Source organism: Nicotiana tabacum, chromosome 23 (genome assembly GCF_000715075.1).
Source record: "Nicotiana tabacum cultivar K326 chromosome 23, ASM71507v2, whole genome shotgun sequence".
Lineage (NCBI taxonomy): Eukaryota > Viridiplantae > Streptophyta > Magnoliopsida > Solanales > Solanaceae > Nicotiana > Nicotiana tabacum.
In genome coordinates this window covers 18,105,040-18,119,764 of record NC_134102.1, presented here as the reverse complement: position 1 = coordinate 18,119,764, position 14,725 = coordinate 18,105,040, and the positions used below count along the sequence as shown (strand labels likewise).

The following is a 14,725-nucleotide window of genomic DNA, read 5'->3' as shown; positions in this document are numbered from 1 at the left end:
GAATGGTAGTATTGGATCCATAGTCATATTGTGAAGCTAAGTGAGGACAAAGAAAGGAAGTTGGTTTTCTAGTAATAACAATTCTCGACGTACATGGCCATCTATGCAACTATAGGGGGTAATAATGTATTCTTCTATTGGCCACAAAATTTTAGGCCATTCATAGCTTGTCGCTTGAATTCATGATATATAATGGAGTAGATTTACTACACAAAAAATTGAAAATCATCCCGAATTCTTGTTTTATGGCTCTAAAACGTCAAAAACAAGGAACAATCACTATTGTTCATTATGTCGCTTTTATTGGGCCAACAAATTCATGATGATGGCGTGGACTTAGACCAGTAATGTTGTCACTATAAATATCCTCTATATCATCATAACACTTTAGTGCCTCATCTTTCATTTTCTCCAATTCACAAATGTAAGTTTTCACTCCTGAGAAACCGTTGTAGGTAATGCAATTTATAATTCTCCATTGAGCTCTATAATTCTCAATAGAGGCCAAAATTTGCTTATAAGCATCTGGATTTGATTTACATAGCCCCACCTTACTCTAATTATGATACAGGATTTGGTAGATGAATGGTACAAATCTAAATATATTTCATCAAGAATTTGATTTGTCTCTCGATTAATTGATCCACATCCCTCCCTTCTTCTATCTCTAATTAATGAAAACGAGTCATAATATTTTGCATTAGGAGTTTCAAGCTAAATTACAAAAGTTTGAGGCTGATAGCCTATTTGGTCAAACTTCTTTAATCCTAGAAGCACTTTTTTTCAAAATTGAAGTGTTTGGCCAAACTTTTGGAAAGAAAAAAAGTACTTTTGGGAAGAAACTAAAAAAAGTAGGTTCTCTCCAAAAGAACTTTTTTGAAAAGAACTTTTGAGAAAAATACACTTAGAAGCAATTTTTAAAAGTTTGGCCAAACACTAATTGCTACTCATAAGTGCTTTTCAAATTAATTAGTCAAACACCAACTATTTCTCACCAAAAGTACTTTTGAAAAAAAAAAATACTTCTCAAAATAAATTGATATTTGCAGCTTGACCAAACAGGCTATGAAACTGCTTGAAAGTGAAGTATAAGCAAAACTTCATGATAACAATTGGATAGAGGAGGGTGTACATAGGCCGGTTTGGTTAGTTTTTTTCATTTATCAAACCAAACGTATTATGTCCGTTTGCTATATCTATAAACCAAAAAAAATAAAAAATCAAATTCCTAAACACTTCCTACCTTTGTTTCTTTTTGTACGAAAATACAGACAAAGACAAAAAAGGCAGTACAGTCCACAAAGCATTTCACGCTCATGCAAGTGCGGAAAATGGCCGCACCCTAAGGAGTGTGGTATAGACAGTCTACCCTAATACTAGTCTTAATGGCTGCTTCCACAACTCAAACTCATGACATATAGGTCATACACAAGAACTTTATTATTGCTTCAAGGTTTCCTTCACAAATATAAAGTAAAATGAAAAGGTATTACGTCTACGTGTTGAGGGGGAGAGAGAGAGATAGAGTGAGTGAGGGAGGGAAAGAGAGAGAGACATCCCATGTTCTGTAGTTTGATGAAGCAGTGGAGTTCAGTGATTTATTGGGGTAATCTCAATAGATTGTGCCATCCCTCTTACTTAACTTTATTGACCCGTAAATCCTACGTAAAACTTACAAGGGGTGTCCTATTTGGTCGCCCCATTTAACCTGTACCCACTTTTTAATTATTTTTTAAGTAGTACCCAAAGTTTAAACAACTTCATGCCTTTTTCTCCTCCTCCTCCTCCTCCTCCTCCTCCTTCTTCTTCTTCAGTGAATTTATATGGTATTTTGTGAACATATTTTAAGGTAGTTTATGATGTTATACAGTGATAAGTTGTTGTGACGGTTTATTTTTTTCATTTGGAGTAGATTTAGGTGTTAAATTGTATATTGGATAGTTAAAATTCGAAGAACAAATTTTTGTTTCTAGGAAATTTGCACTTCAAGCCTATTCGACCTAAGTGCATGAAAACGTTAGTTGCACTTCAGACCTATTTGGCCTTAAGTGCATCTGAAGTGTAATTATTTCACTTAAGACTTATTGGTCTTAAGTGTATGAAACTATTGGTTGTACTTCAGACCTATTTGGCCTTAAGTGAATCTGAAGTGCAAATTTTTCACTTCAGACTTTTTGGCTTTAAGTGCATGAAACTATTGGTTGCACTTCAGACATATTGGCCTTAAATGCAACTGAAGTGCATTCACTTCAGACCTCTCTGACCTTAAGTGCATGAAAATATTTATTGCACTTCAGACCTATTTGGCCTTAAATGCATCTTAAGTGATTTTTTGTACATTAGACTTAATTGGCCTTAAGTGCATCTTAAGTACAATTTTTGCACTTTAGACTTAGTTGGCCTTAAGTGCATTGTAATTCAGACTAATTATTTTTTAACTTCAAACCCGATAAGTCTGAAGTTAATCGTAAAGTGGGTAAGTTTGCAAAAGTTTTTGAAAAGTAGGTATAACTTCAATTGTGACCCCAAAATCGGGTATAGATGCAAAAGCCCTAGTTCCAGCAATTGACAGATCGGGTTTAAATGGTCTGGTATCAAATTCTTTTAATATGGGGGATTTGCAGTCGTACCCTATATCTGTACCATCTTTTAACCTGTACCCTATTTTTTAAAATTATTGATTTGGTACCCACGTGACAAAACATCTGTAATAATATGACAATTACACCCATGACAAAAGATATAAATCCTGTATCACGCATTAATCGCGTGATCTGCAACCTCATTCGTGAAAAAAGATCTCCTCCTCCCCTCTCAGCAGCTTTATCAATAAACCAGAAACTTGTCCAGATTCATCTTCAGATTCACACTTGCATGAAATTGTTTCACCTTGAAGCTAAAACTTCATGCTAATGTAGCATGAAGTTGTTTCATGTTGAAACTAAAACTTCATGCTAATATAACATGAAGTTGTTTCACATTGTAGCTAAAACTTCATGCTAATGCATGTTGAGGTTATTTATCCTGCAGTCTACAGTTTTGTCATGAGTTTTATCCGAAACTTCAATCTAAACATGATGAAGTTATTTAGTTCATTTGCTAAAACTTCAAACTAAACATGCTTAAGTTTTTAGTTCATTTGCTAAAACTTCAGACTAAATATGCTTAAGCTTTTTAGTTCATTTGCTAAAACTTCAGAATAAATATGTTTAAGTTTTTATCTTGCAGTATTTAATTTTCTAATGAGTTTTTGCTTATGCATGCTTAAGTTTTTTAGTTCATTTGCTAAAATTTCAGACTAAATATACTAAGTTTTTTAGTTCATTTGCTAAAACTTCAGACTAAACATGTTTAAGTTTTTGTCTTGCAGTATGTAATTTTTTAATGAGCTTTTGCTGATGCATGCTGAAGTTATTTAGTTCATTTGCTAAAACTTCAGACTAAACATGCTTAAGTTTTTGTCTTGCAGTATGTAATTTTCTAATGAGTTTTTGCTCACGCATGCTGAAGTTATTTAGTTCATTTGCTAAAATTTCACACCAAATCATGCTGAAATTTTGTCCTGCAGTCTACAGTTTTGTCATGAGTTTTATTCAAAACATCAGTCTAAACAAGCTGAAGTTTTTTAATTCATTTGCTTAAACTTCAAACTAAACATGCTTAAGTTTTTGTCTTGCAGTATGTAATTTTCTAATGAGTTTTTTCTAATGCATACTGAAGCTATTTAGTTCCTTTGCTAAAACTTTATAGCAAAACATGCTGAAGTTTATTCCTGCAGTCTACTGTTTCGTCAATAGTCTTTTATTAAAGAATGACAAAATCGTCTTATTAAAATGCTTTTAACAAAAAACCATGGGTACGGATGCAAACAGAAAAACAAAACGGGTATAAGTTAAAAAGGGGCGACTAAATAGGGCTCCCCATGCAATTTTTACTTTTAATATCTAGTCATAGATGGCTATTATTGTTAAATCAAATTCATTGCAGAAATCGATTTGAAAAGCCCAAAAGAAAAAAAACACATCAACTTTCGTCCTACATGTCTTGCCATAACATGTTAGGAATTTTAATTTTTGGATTGAAAGAACTATGTGGGCGTTTGGACATAATAATTGTAAATTTTGGAAAAGGGAAATTATTTTTTAAAATAATATTTGAAAATTAGAGTTGTGTTTGGACATGAATACAATTTGGAGTTATTTTTGAAATTTTGTGAGTGATTTGAAGTTAAAATTTTGAAAAATAACTTTTTGGAGGTGAAAGACAGTGATTTGAAGTTAAATTCAACTTTAAGTGAAATGTAAATTTTTATGGCCAAACACTAACTAATTCTGAAAAAAGTAAAAAATAATTCGGAAAAAGTGAAAAATTTCTTATGCCCAAAAGGGCCCTAAATTGTTCTATGAAATAAAATAAAATTAGGAAGTCTCAAATCGAACGATAAATAACGATGAATATGTAACGACCCGACCGGTCGTTTTAAGTATTACCACCCCGTTTACTGCTCAATATGTGCTTTACAGTTGTTGTGTGACTTGTCGGGGTAATTGGTTCGGGTCCGGTGAGGTTTTGGAATGAATTGGAACACTTAGTTCCAAGGTTTAAAGCTTAAGTTAAAATAGTGACCGGATGTTGACTTATATGTAAACGACCCTCAAATGGAGTTTTGATGATTCCAATAGCTCCGTATGGTGATTTAGACTTGGGCTTATGCCCGTATTTGTATTTGGATAAGTATAGAAGGTTTCAGCACTAATTGGTGAAAGTTGGAAATATTAAGTGGAAAATGTATCTTAATTTGCACAACACCTACTTTTGAACGGGTATAACTCTCATAATGTGAAGATACTTTCCATGAATTTTGCACCTAGAGTGTAGCCCTTTGAGTCTAGTTTCTAACGCATCAAGTCGTTTGTCATTTGGACATTCCTACTAAAAGTTATGAGCAGATTACCAAAGTTAGATCGCCCAATTATTTTTTGTGGACATCGAAGTGAGGGTCACTTCGCCAGACCGGGCGCGGATCCTGTCTTCTCTTACATGCAGTGGACAGCGAAGTGAGGGTTACTTTGCCAGACTGGGCGCAGGTCAGTTCCAGCTCTTTTTAAGCCAAATCGGGGCTCTTTTTCCTCATTTTCATTTGGACGAATTCTGGAGCTCTTCTCCACTCTCTCAAGACCACCAACTCCTCTCTTCTTCAATGTAATCAATCCCCATTATTTTGGTGTGAAATTCCATCATTTCTATACTAGTATTGATGAAATCTACACATAAAATACTTAGATCTTCAAGAATTTCTTGAAGAACTCAAAGGAAGGTTTTGTAAGGTTTCTTCCAAAAGTTAATCCTACATCCTTAGTCTTACATGTATGGATATATTAAGGGAATATGAGTATGAATTAAGTATTAGAACTTATGGTATGGTGATTGGAAGCCACATGTTCCCAATTTAAATATATAACCATTGTAGAGATTGAAAGGTGATTATTTGATGGAATTTTGTTGGTTGTGTGTGGATGGATGGTTATGTTTGTGATGTTGGAAGTTATGAATTGTTTAAGAATGATGGTGGGATACATTATTGGTAAATGGTAGTAGTTGGATGAACTAATCCTAAGGTTAAGATATGTAGAGATCCATGCCTATTAGGTGTTTGATAAAATGCCTAAATGGCCTAAAAACTAGAAATTTGTTTACTAATATTGGTCTAATTGAATTATGTTGATGTAGATTGACGTTGTAAGAGTAGTGGGAGTTTTTAATATCACTAAAGAGCTGAATTAAGAAAGCTTGATTTGTGGCGATCTTATTATCGAGGGATTTTCAAGAAAATTATCTGGATTTGAGCCGTTCGGAGGTTGATACGCGCGAAATGGAATTTTCGGAGTATTGTACAGCTTGCTCGGTATTGGATTTGACTTGTTCGAGGTAAGTAACACTTCTAAACTTGGTTATGAGGGTATCAATCCATGAATTACGCGTTGTATGATTTGTTTGGAGATGACTCACATACTAGGTGACGGGCGTGTGGGCGTGCATCATAGGAATCATGACTTAATTGATTCCTTGGAGTTGCATAATTAAATAAATATCATTATCCACATATCCTCCACGTGTTATAGAAATTAAGCTGAGATTCATATTAGAGATCAGGTTTAGGCTGCATGCCGATATTTTGGGACCCACAGAGGTCATGATGTTGTTGAATTAAACTGTTTAAAAATGTAATTTGTACTCAGTCACATCTATTATTTGCATATCATATCTCTGTCTCTGTTGTCATTCATTGATACATCATATCATCATGTCGGGCTGATTTTCATATCATTGTGATCCCGAGAGACTGGAGAGGTTTATGACCGAGTGAGGCCAAGGGCCTGATTTGTGAGTTATAATTATGGGATCGGGTTGCACGCCACAATATGTTTATTTATTTATGCCTGAATCTGGCTATTATAGCGCTTGGGATGAAGGAGCCCCTCCAGAGTCTGCATCCCCACAGTGAGCGTAGTTGATTTATATATCTGGGATGGATCTTCCCTAGGCATAGATCTTTCCATAGATATATATATTGAGGGGTGGATCTTCCCTGGGCATGGATATTGCCTGATGCATTTATATTGAGGGATGGATCTTCCTTAGGCATGGATCTTTCCCGAAACACTTATATTGAGGGATGAATTTTTCCTGGGTATGGATCTTGCCCGAAGCATTTATATTGAGGGATGGATTTTCCCTAGACATGGATCTTGTCCAAATCATTGATATTGGGGATGGATCTTCCCCTGGCTGGATTGGCCTTATACAGTATTGAGTGACTGGCTGTCAGTTGATGGATATACATATATATTTGGGATGGATCTTCTCTGGGCTGGATTAGCCATATACAGTACTGAGTGATTGAGTATTTTAGATCACGAGTACACAAAGTTTTCACTAAGGTGCATCACATACAGTATGTACATTGGCATGTAGATACAGATATGTCATATTCCTCATATTGTTCAGAATTGATCTATTTTATTTGTACTGAGAGTGACTGTTGAACTTGAAAGCATGCCTACATTTATGTATTGTTATTTCTATACTGAATTGTACCTGCTGAGCTCGTCACTACTTTCAGCCCAGTGGTTAGTCTTGTTACTTATTGAGTTGGTTGTACTTATACTACACTTTGTACCTCATGTGCAGATCCAGGTACTTTCGGATACGACGGTTGCCAGATTTGAGGATTTATCTGTTGGAGACTATCAAGGTAGCTGATTGGCATCCACAGACCTTGACTCCCTTTCCTTTCAGTTATTGTACTGTTCTATATTTTGAGATAGTGATTTCTATCAGTCAGACTTTATATTCATTTAGATGCTCATGTACTCAGTGACACCGGATTTTGGGAGTGTTTATATATGTAATTGTAAGACTTCTTCCGTTGAATTTAAATACTATGTTTTTGTAATGACCCGACCGGTCATTTTGAGTATTACAACCTTGCCTCCCCCTTTGCTACTCAAATTGTACTTTACAGTTGTTGTGTGAATTACCGGGGCAATTGGTTTGGGTCCGGTGAGGATTTTGGAATGAATTGGAACACTTAGTTTCAAGGTTTAAAGCTTAAGTTAAAATAGTGACTGGATGTCGACTTATGTGTAAACGACCTCGGATTCGAATTTTGATGATTTCAATAGCTCCGTATAGTGATTTTGGACTTAGGAGTGTGTCCGGAAAATTATTTGGAAGTCCATAGTGGAATTTGGCTTGAATTGCCGAAAGTGGATTTTTTAGGAAGTTTGATCGGGGGGTTGACTTTTTGATATCGAGGTCGGAATCCGATTCTGGAAATTGGAATAGGTCCGTAATGTGAAATGTGACTTGAGTGCAAAATTTGAGGTCAATCGGATGTGATTTGATAGGTTCCGGAGTCGTTTGTAGAAACTAAAAATTTCAAAGTTCATTAGGCTTGAATTGGGGTGTAATTCATGGTTTTAGTGTTGTTTGATGTGATTTGAGGGTTCAACTAAGTCCGTATGATGTTTTAGGACTTGTTGGTACATTTGGTTGAGGTCCCGAGGGGCTCGGGTGAGTTTTGGATGGTTAACGGATCATTTTTGGCCTTGGTGAAAATGCTGATATCAGTTGCTGCATTATTCGGATTTTCTCTTCCGCGTTCGCGAGTGGGCCCTCACGTTCGCGAAGAGGAATTTGTGGCTGACAGGATTTACTCTTCGCATTCGCGAAGGGGTCTCGCATTCGCGGAGAGAAGCTAGGTTATACATCGCGTTCGCGTATGGGGTATCGCATTCGCGAAGGGAAACATAGTGGGCGCGGGTTTTTGCCTTCGCGTTTGTGAAAGGGAGATCGCGTTCGTGAATAAGGGCTCCGTAAAGCATCGTGTTCGCGAGCAGTGTCTCGCGTTCATGAAGAGCAAATGTTGGGAAGAACATTTTGTGCTTCGCGAACACAAGAGACCTATCGCTTTCGCGAAGAAGAGAGGTCTGGACAGAAAGTTTAAGTTCAGAAAATGGGACTTCGTCCCATTTTCCATTTTTGACGGATTAGAGCTCGGGAAGAGGTGATTTTTTGGAGATTTTCAAGGAAAATAATGGGGTAAGTGTTCTTAACACAATATTGGTTAAATTATCCGAATTTATGGTTGTGTTTAACATGTAATTGGTGAATTAAGTTGGAACAACTTTGAAAACCCTCTTGATTTAATTTGGAGATTTGAGGGTCGAGTTGATGTCGGATTTGAGTAAAACTTATATGGTTAGACTCGTGGTTGAATGGTTTGTAACTTTTGTCGGATTTTGGGACGTGGGCCCCACGGGTATTTTTGGGGCATAATTTCGGATTTTGTGAAAATTTTAGAATTTTGATATGGAATTAATTCCTATGAATTATGTGGACTGAATCAAATTAATTGTGGTAGATTCGAGCCGTTCGGGACTTGATACGTGCATAATGGGATTCGTCTTGTTCGAGGTAAGTAACTCTTCTACTCTTGGAGTTGAGGGTATGAACCCTGAATATATGTATTTTGTGAATTGTTGGGAGGTGACGCACATGCAAGGTGACGGGCGTGTGGGCGTGCACTATAGAAATTGTGACAAAATTATTTCTGTGGAATTTTATAGTTAAATAACCTTGGCATTTTTCCATGCGGTTTTATGTTAAAGAAATTGAGATGAAAAGCATATTAAAAATCTCGTTGGGGCTATGCGCCAATATTATTGGGACACACAGAGGTCATATTGCTGTGAATTATTGTGTTAAATTGAAAGTTCATACTCAGTCATATTCCTTTTATTGCATATCATAACTCAGTTTTACGACTCTTTTTTGATGCATATAAATGTTTTGTGCCGAATGTCATGTTTTATTGAAATGCCCGAGTGGCTCGAGATATTTATAACTGAGTGAGGCCGAGGGCCTGATTTGTAAGGATGAGTGTGGATCGGGGCTGCCCGCCTGCAGCATACTTATTATCGAGTGAGGCCAAGGGCCTGATTTGTGAGGATGCGTGTGGATCGGGACTGCCCACCTGTAACATACTTTATTATTATAGCACGTGAGTTGTCCGTGCAGCACGTGAGTTGTCCGTGCAGATTATTAGCGCTTGGGCTGAAGAAGCCCCTCCGGAGTCTATACACACCCCTAGTGAGCGTAGGTAGCTACCGAGTGCGAGTGCCGAGTGTCGAGTGCTGAGTGACTACGAGGCATGAGTTATTGTGAGGTATGCCTGAGTGGCAAGAGTTATTGTGAGGTATGCCCGAATGGCGCGAGTAACTGTGAGGTTTGCACGAGGGGCTGTATATGAGTGATGTTCTGTCCGAGGGGCTGTTTATGATTTTATCATTGAGTTGCATCGCATTGGCATGCACACATGACATACATGCATAGAGATGTAATTTCCTCATGTTGTACAACATCACATCATTCATGATTTATCACACATTTTTGACAGATGGGCATAGTGATGCATTTGTTTTTACACGAGTTATCCGAAAGAAAAATGAAACATCTTATTTATTATTGACAAGATTTTGGGAGAAATTTATTGTTTTCAAACTATTCATATTTTTGGCAACTCCGGCAAACGATTTGGGTTTCCACTGATGTATTTGAAAGGAAGAACTAATATTTTTTTGAAATCATGATTTGGCTGAGCATTTTATCTCTGAGTTACTTCTGGTTTTATTTGCTTTATGCTATTATGGACTGTTGTGGACTATTGGTTTTGGACCCGACCTTGGTAGAAGCGCGTCACTACTTTCAACCTATGGCTAGGTTTGTTATTTTCTCAGTACATGAGGTTAGTTGTACTGATACTACACTTTTGCACATTGCGTGCAGATGTTGGCTGTTGTTGTTGCTGTGCTCGATGGTTGCGGGACTTGAAGATGTACCTGCGTTCCTGTTGTAGCTGTCTTTTGTCTAGGGTAGCCTTACATTTATAAAAGCTTTGTTTATGTATTATTCAAACAGACTATGTATTTATTTCATTTCCGCTTTGTATACTTTATTCTTAGAAGCTCATGATTTGTACTACCAGTTCTTGGGGATTGTACACGATTAAGACCTTTATTCACTTAAATTGCTTTAATAATTATTATTGAAATTGGATAGTTAGTAATCGGCTTACCTAACAGGTTGGGTTAGGTGCCATCACAACTAGTTAGATTTTGGGTCGTGACAAGGTGGTATCAGAGCACTAGGTTCATAGGTTCTACAAGTCATGAGCAAGTGTCTAGTAGAGTCTTGCGGATCGGTATGATGATGTCCATACTTATTTTCGAGAGGCTACAGGGCATTTAGGATATATACTTCCCATCTTTCTTTCCTTATCATGCAAGATTGATTCAGCTTGAGACATAACTCTTTGAATTCCATCCACGTATTCGTATGTGCACATGAGCGCTCGGTATCAGCTGTGCATCATCGGCTTGTGATTTTATGAACGAGGTTCAAAATGTGTATTCTATGTTTTGCTGATGGGCCAGTCTAGAGGACTTGAGGCCAGGTTTAGACGGCAGCTTAGGCTCGGTAGCTTCAGTTGTAATTTGTACAATTGGACTCATATATCCGGTAATGACCCTATAGTGGAATTTGTGGCTCGATGAGCGGTGAAATGGCTTTGTGATGAGTATGATGTAACTACAGTATGTTTAAGACGATTTGAATATGACGAGAAGTGTTTCCTTGAAATGTAAAGTAAAGGCCATTGGGTGCTTGATTTTTGAATTGATGTGGCGTACAGTCTTCAGTATGAATATTTTTAAGGATCTTTTACATTGTTAAATTTTGGGACAGACTAAATTCTTGTGTCTTGTTAATAAGTTTGAACTTGGAAAGATTTAGTGATTGCGTAGAAATTGGGGTTGCGAAAATACATAACAAGATGCCAATTGAGGCTAGGGAGGTGGGTTATCTCCTGAAAAGTAATATACGTAGGTGTGTTCCTTGTAATGTGAGTGGGGGGCTTCTTTTCTTCCAGTGGGGCGTATGTGTGGAAATTTGAATTCGAATTTGGATGAGAAAGTCGACCTGAGTATCAAGAGAATGATTGCGATCTTAGCGGATGATTTGGGGTAGTTTTATGGTTGGCATTGCATGAGCTTGAGAAGAATTTTGTGGCACCGACTACGATATTATGACAGTAATAGGGTATGAGTATTGTGAATTATGGAATGATTAAGTTGTTAATTTGAAGGATGTAGTGTGCACGAAGTATGAATTAGATTGGCCGTGTTAAGGCAGGGTTACTTCTTTAGTGTTGATCGTGCTAAAATAGCACATATCTTTCAGCCCGTTTGGGGAAGAGTAAATTAGATTTGAGCAGAGTGGGTGACTCTCGAGAGCGTTTTAATGGATTCAAAATGTATATATGGAAATTGAAAAAATTTTGAATTTGTATATCACTAGAATCAGTTACTTACATTGGATGGTATCGGGATGTGCGATAATTCTGTTTGACTATGAATTCTACATTTTAGTATAAGAAAGGAAAAAGGAACAATTTTAGATTCGCATAAGGTATTTTCAGAGTGAGTGTTACAGTTGTGGTGTTTATGGAGGTGCTTAAGGAGAATACAGTGGCTTATGGGCCTTAGGGCAGTGTAGTTTTATGTTAGGATGTCTTGTAGTTAGCTTTGGGTAAAGTAGTGGTGTTCTGACAAGGAAAAATGGCAACTTGAGAATAATCCAGAAGAAACTCGGAGGCAATAGGACAAATAGGTAACATGCTGGATCAATATGGTAATGGTATGCTTGGTTCTTTTAGTTCTTATGATGAGGTGAGGCTTTACGGGTGTTTTATGGCAATACTCTCGGATTTGGAAACTTGTGTGGCTTGGTGGAGTATAAGGATTTAGTTCTGATACCTTGGTTAGGTGCAAATGGTTTCAAAGTGTTCTTAATGGTTTCTACCATGGGTTGAACCGGATATATTCTACCGGTGTAGGGAACATGTTGTGTATTATGAATTCCTCCTAGAAAGAAAGCAAGATGAAGGTTACTGAATGACCGGGTATGTAATTGTAGGATACCCAAAGTTGATAATAATATTCTCGTGCTTGTCCCACGATGACATGATAGATGTGGTGTGTGGCACGGGATTAATATTTACATGTACAAGGTGGCAGCTCATTCATGAAAGGAAGAACACAAATTTTGGACATAATGGTCAATTTCAGATAATTAGATGAATGTTATAACTGCTCGGTAATCCCTGAAAAGGGTGTGCATTTCAAAAGGCACATTGTGTTTTGACTTACGGATGTTCATTAGTATTGCAGTACTCACCTGGTTAATAGACTGCTGGTATTTAAATTATTGCTATGTGGCACAGAAGGATTATGAAAGTATTCCTTATGGGAAGATCGTGAGTGGAAGATATGTTAGTCATTCTAGTGCTGTAGTTGGGATCAGTTACGGTGATTCATGTATTTGATGAAATTGGAGACTGGTAGTTCTCAGAAGTATATTATTTCGGGTTGCGGCCTATTTGAGGTGAGTATTTTATTTTAACTCAGTGGAGTCACTAGTTGCGTTAATTATTTGTGATAGCTACGCGCTATAAGTGTGCATATATGTGAGGTTGGAGCCCATGTGCGGGCATTAGAGCAAGTATTCATATTCGAAAGAATGCTTAGGCTATTATATGCCTAGAGTCGATTGTTTAGCGTAAAGTTATAACGTTTCCCGTATTCGTATCTTTGCTGAGAACTATCTGGGTTGTACTTGAGGTTACAAAGAAGATGATTCCCTGAATAAACGGGGTAGTTACTAATTCTGCGTAAAATTGCCAATTTGAAATGTGATAGCAGACTTCGCACATGCTTACACTATGGCGTGTTATTTATACCAGTCCAGGAGCATGAGAATCTTATTTCATTATCATATACAAGTGTATTTGTTTAATTTCTCATGTATGATATGCTGGGACTGGAGGCCCGTGATCATGGCGGGCGATTCATATTATTGGCACATGAGTTGTCCGTGCTGTGTGTGGGAATTTTATTTCTATGATAATTTATCTGATTCATTAATTTCCTTCCTCCACAATTGTGCACATGCGCCTATGGCTTCACGAAATTTGAGGAATTAGTTGTAACATTGCGGCTATGGTAGTGCTTGTTGAACTTGTAATACGAATCTCTTCCTTGAGACATCTCCCATATTTGGGTACACAGATTGCGCAATGGTGGCTGGAGTTATATTGATGCAGCGTGTCTGTGGAATAGTTATGTCTAGTAAAATAAGGTCATTGGACCTAGAATGGGTACTATCAGGCTTGATTATGGTATATTCAAGAGGATTATGGTTCCGGTTGGGGCGAGAGATCTCGATGACTTGCTGGTCTGATAAAGGGTTATGAGATTTCGCGTGTTTCTTTTATTATCAACAGTGTACGAAGGTTTTGGGATGATGTTTGGATCAATATAGGTTTAATGCTAGTATGCAGTTGGTTTTGGAGTAGTCACTGCGATCAGGAATGGTGCTACGAGCAAGCGAGTTGTGTAATATGTTGGTTGATTATATCCGCGGTTATATTTATAGCTCGATGCAACTTGTTCGAACTTATACGGTGTGTAAATGTAAGATTGGTGTCTTGAAAGAAATTCTAAAGGTTGGAAATTAAACTCCAAGGTTTATGGGCTAAGGTTAAATTAATGATTTCAGTTATATTGTGTAGTCAAGCCTATGCGGGATAGGGTGATATGGGTTCACCCCCGGGTACGTGTGTGGTAAAATGGAACGGTGATTTGATGGCTTGGAAACAACTCTTGGCACATTCGAGGACGAACGTATGTTTAAGTGGGGGAGACTGTAACGTCCCGACAGGTCGTTTTGAGTATTACAACCGTGCTTCCCCCTTTACTGCTCAAATTGTACTTTACAGTTGTTGTGTGACTTGTCGGGGCAATTGGTTTGGGTCCGATGAGGGTTTTGGAATGAATTGGAACACTTAGTTTCAAGGTTTAAAGCTTAAGTTAGAATAGTGACCGGATGTCGACTTATGTGTAAACGACCTCGAATTCGAATTTTGATGATTCCAATAGATCCGTATGGTGATTTTGGACTTAGGAGCGTGTCCGAAAAATATTTGGAAGTCTGTAGTGGAATTTGGCTTGAATTGCCGAAAGTAGAATTTTTGGGAAGTTTGACCAGGGGGTTGACTTTTTGATATCAAGGTCGGAATCCGATTCTGAAATTGGAATAGGTCCTT

The 14,725-nt window shown here is 37.4% G+C and overlaps 1 pseudogene; it reads right to left on the bottom strand.

Moving 5' to 3' along the window:
- Positions 1 to 14,725, bottom strand: part of LOC107771332 (UPF0481 protein At3g47200-like) — a 30,259-nt pseudogene that overhangs the window by 5,079 nt on the left and 10,455 nt on the right.